General features: G+C 53.6%; 1 non-coding gene across 1 annotated transcript in view; it reads left to right on the top strand.

The window, feature by feature from the left end:
• Nucleotides 1-4,568: 4,568 nt before the first annotated feature.
• Nucleotides 4,569-5,000, top strand: part of LOC124774725 — a 1,908-nt gene continuing 1,476 nt past the window's right edge. Inside the window, exon 1 of the ribosomal RNA XR_007015463.1 lies at nucleotides 4,569-5,000. This exon is cut by the window's right edge and continues 1,476 nt beyond it. This is a non-coding gene — a ribosomal RNA (small subunit ribosomal RNA).

Consider the following 5,000-nt stretch of genomic DNA (forward strand, 5'->3'; position numbering starts at 1 on the left):
GCAATCCACCCCTATAACTTGCGTTTCATGAAGAGTTATTTCCAATATGCGACATTCCCGCTGTCCCTATACATGAGCCGCGACCTGTACCACTTACGAGCGAGAGACGCGATCGCGTTGCTCACTGTACGGCGTCCGATACCGAGCCATCAGCATGTCGGTCCCCATGCGCGTTGCACTCGCACTCGCACTCGCAAAAACGTGGGGCAAATATATTACGCGGAAGAGTTATAACAGACCGAGCCCCACTGCATGGGGGGAGTCTTTGTCACTAATGTACACAGATAGAACATTGTGGACTGGAACCAGATTACCCGTACACACGGCGCTGATTAGTAATCAATGCAGAGCCATCAAACTACAGAAAATATATACAACTGTCCGTATACATGCTGAAAGAGTCTGCCCACAATGGGAACCACACGTCAGCCAGACACTCTGATCACGCACCACTCTCTGCTTCTAACAGGCGCACATACAATATGTAAGCACCAGCATGGAACAACATCCAGTGCATCCTCTCCGCCACATTACACAATCCACACTATCACAACCAGACCAGGAGGTCCATGCGGAAAATAGAATATCCCACCCTTTCGACATCCACCATTGCGCAGATAAGGCACCAACACCCACACATGTCCTATACAACGGTGCACCCAACATCACAATAGTACCTCCTGTCACAGCGCACAAACAATGACATGAGTCAAAGACACAGGTCTGACACAAGCATAGAATTGGAGCGCCGCCTCTAATAAGCCAAAGGTGCATCCTGACGTGACAAATCTCATCATGTCACAAGCATTCACTTACTATAATCACTATCAACGAACCTGCCGCCCCGCCCCCCCCCCCCCCCCCACACCTTTCCTTACAACAACGTGTAACCTAACCTAACCCATGTTGTACCTTAACCTAACCCATGTTGTACCTTAACCTAACCCATGTTGTGCCTTAACCTAACCCATGTTGTGCCTTAACCTAACCCATGTTGTCCCCTAACCTAACCCAAGTTGTCCCCTAACCTAACCCATGTTGTCCCTTAACCTAACCCATGTTGTGCCTTAACCTAACCCATGTTGTGCCTTAACCTAACCCATGTTGTCCCCTAACCTAACCCATGTTGTCCCCTAACCTAACCCATGTTGTGCCTTAACCTAACCCATGTTGTCCCCTAACCTAACCCATGTTGTGCCTTAACCTAACCCATGTTGTCCCCTAACCTAACCCATGTTGTCCCCTAACCTAACCCATGTTGTCCCCTAACCTAACCCATGTTGTGCCTTAACCTAACCCATGTTGTGCCTTAACCTAACCCATGTTGTCCCCTAACCTAACCCAAGTTGTCCCCTAACCTAACCCATGTTGTCCCCTAACCTAACCCATGTTGTGCCTTAACCTAACCCATGTTGTGCCTTAACCTAACCCATGTTGTGCCTTAACCTAACCCATGTTGTCCCCTAACCTAACCCATGTTGTCCCCTAACCTAACCCATGTTGTGCCTTAACCTAACCCATGTTGTCCCCTAACCTAACCCATGTTGTGCCTTAACCTAACCCATGTTGTCCCCTAACCTAACCCATGTTGTCCCCTAACCTAACCCATGTTGTCCCCTAACCTAACCCATGTTGTGCCTTAACCTAACCCATGTTGTGCCTTAACCTAACCCATGTTGTCCCCTAACCTAACCCATGTTGTCCCCTAACCTAACCCATGTTGTCCCCTAACCTAACCCATGTTGTCCCCTAACCTAACCCATGTTGTCCCCTAACCTAACCCATGTTGTCCCCTAACCTAACCCATGTTGTCCCCTAACCTAACCCATGTTGTCCCCTAACCTAACCCATGTTGTCCCCTAACCTAACCCATGTTGTCCCCTAACCTAACCCATGTTGTGCCCTAACCTAACCCATGTTGTGCCCTAACCTAACCCATGTTGTGCCCTAACCTAACCCATGTTGTGCCTTAACCTAACCCATGTTGTCCCCTAACCTAACCCATGTTGTCCCCTAACCTAACCCATGTTGTCCCCTAACCTAACCCATGTTGTCCCCTAACCTAACCCATGTTGTCCCCTAACCTAACCCATGTTGTGCCTTAACCTAACCCATGTTGTCCCCTAACCTAACCCATGTTGTCCCCTAACCTAACCCATGTTGTCCCCTAACCTAACCCATGTTGTCCCCTAACCTAACCCATGTTGTCCCCTAACCTAACCCATGTTGTCCCCTAACCTAACCCATGTTGTCCCCTAACCTAACCCATGTTGTCCCCTAACCTAACCCATGTTGTGCCCTAACCTAACCCATGTTGTCCCCTAACCTAACCCATGTTGTGCCTTAACCTAACCCATGTTGTGCCTTAACCTAACCCATGTTGTCCCCTAACCTAACCCATGTTGTCCCCTAACCTAACCCATGTTGTGCCTTAACCTAACCCATGTTGTGCCGTAACCTAACCCATGTTGTGCCTTAACCTAACCCATGTTGTGCCTTAACCTAACCCATGTTGTGCCTTAACCTAACCCATGTTGTGCCTTAACCTAACCCATGTTGTGCCTTAACCTAACCCACGTTGTCCCCTAACGTAACCCACGTTGTCCCCTAACGTAACCCACGTTGTCCCCTAACGTAACCCACGTTGTCCCCTAACGTAACCCACGTTGTCCCCTAACGTAACCCACGTTGTCCCCTAACGTAACCCACGTTGTCCCTAACGTAACCCACGTTGTCGCCTATCGTAACCCACGTTGTCGCCTAAACCTGCTCTGTAATTGTTATACGACTCGTTCAATTAGTGTAGTGTTGCCCACCCGCAACCCTCGCAATATAGTTCGCTACTCGCACTGCCCGCTCCCCTGTGTATCGCTTCATGTTAAACACCTTGCAAGTCTTGCTGACTTTCCACATGCTCCTGCTGTACACTGTAATGTGGATGGCAGCAGGGCGTACATGCCGCCCCCCCCCCCCCCCCACCTCTCCCCACGTCCCCACCTTGCCCCCTGCCTTCGCAAGGTGGTTGGTGACAAGTTTGCATGTTCAATGCCCTTCGCATGCGACGTACGCAGGCTACGTTGTGGTGCGGCCTGTGTCAACTGTCCGCTGATGTCGTACGCGTGAACCACAATCTGTACTGCACATTCGTCCTTATGTACTGAATGATACATCGTGGCACATGTGTGACCGTACAACGACTGCGCCCAAAAACGGCGGACCATACAGTGCAAATATTGTGCACGCAGCTACGTGTCGTCTCCCTATGAGAGCTGGATTGCAGTGTGGTACGCCATAGAGACGTGTGGGAGGAACGGACGCCGTGGATGGCGATCAGCATGAGCTGTCTGTTGATGTATTCGGACCTAGTCGTCTCTCCTCACACACCGTGATGGCATGGTGCAGCGCGTTCCATATCTGCGACATGCTACAGAAGCCGGTTGACAGTCGTTCGAGCAATGGACATCGCATACGTACGGGGGCCACCTTCCACGTATTGTCTAGGCGTGCACATTTTGTTGCGTGTATGTGGGCAGACGTAGTGTGGCGTGACACCTGACACAGGCATGCAATAATGGTTGAAGTTGCAAATGGCGATGGACGCCTACGTTTTCTGGTGAAGTTACGCAAATGAAGAAATGGTAACCCGTTGTGGTGCGGTTGTTCTCGCTAGGGGTGAATCGGTGATGGCGACGATAGGTTGAGGTACTAACCGGTTGTTCCAGCGATACCCACCATGCCGACGAAACTGAACGGCATCTGGGTGTGAAGCGATACGCGGCGGTGGCTGGGTGGGACCGTCCCCGGCCGGTGAGGGGGCGCCTCCCGGCGTGCTGGCCGCGCGGTGCGTGGGCGCACGCGCTACAGCCGGCTGGTGGGGGCGGCCAGTGGCAGGCGCGCCGGCCGACGGACGCGGCAGGCGTCGCAGCTGCGCGCCGGCGCACCCTGCGCGCGGCGCCGTGCGGCCAAAGTAGGTCCTCGCGGGCCCGGTGCGAAGCGCGGTGGACATCTGCAGTGTGCTGGTCCGATTGAGGACTGTGTGCGTTGAGGATGCGCCGCCGCCCGGCGCTCGGCGCCGCGACGCCGTCTGCTGCTCGGTCGCCCCAGCGGTTCTCGCTGGTGGTTTGTATCGCAGCTGTGCGGATGTGTTGGCGTGTGCGCTGTGCTGGGAGAGTTCGCTTCGGCACCCAAGTGGGGCTTTTGTCCTTCTGTGGCGCTGGCGTTGGAGCTGCCGGTCACCGTAGGTGGCGCGTGTTGTCTCCCGCCGGCAATGCCACGACAGCACGCTCCCGGGCCTCTGTCGGCAGCGGCAAGCTCAGTTGGGAGCACGGGTGGTCGCACCGAAAGCGTCTACTCGCCTAACTCCGGGCGATTGCGCCTCTCTCGAACCCGACCAAGTACTTGGGACGGCGCTGCGCGCCGCCGGGACCTGAGAGGGTTTCGAGGTGTATTGTGCAGGGGAGCTCAGCCTCCTCCTGTTTGCAGAATGATTGAGCGGACGCTTGCGTGTTCGCGCGGGCCCCCGGGACACACTCCCGGGCGGCCGGCTGCTCAGCTCTAGTTGACGCAGCTCCCTGGTTGATCCTGCCAGTAGTCATATGCTTGTCTCAAAGATTAAGCCATGCATGTCTCAGTACAAGCCGCATTAAGGTGAAACCGCGAATGGCTCATTAAATCAGTTATGGTTCCTTAGATCGTACCCACGTTACTTGGATAACTGTGGTAATTCTAGAGCTAATACATGCAAACAGAGTCCCGACCAGAGATGGAAGGGACGCTTTTATTAGATCAAAACCAATCGGTCGGCTCGTCCGGTCCGTTTGCCTTGGTGACTCTGAATAACTTTGGGCTGATCGCACGGTCCTCGTACCGGCGACGCATCTTTCAAATGTCTGCCTTATCAACTGTCGATGGTAGGTTCTGCGCCTACCATGGTTGTAACGGGTAACGGGGAATCAGGGTTCGATTCCGGAGAGGGAGCCTGAGAAACGGCTACCACATCC

Source organism: Schistocerca piceifrons, unplaced genomic scaffold, assembly GCF_021461385.2.
Source record: "Schistocerca piceifrons isolate TAMUIC-IGC-003096 unplaced genomic scaffold, iqSchPice1.1 HiC_scaffold_97, whole genome shotgun sequence".
Taxonomy (NCBI): Eukaryota; Metazoa; Arthropoda; class Insecta; order Orthoptera; family Acrididae; genus Schistocerca; species Schistocerca piceifrons.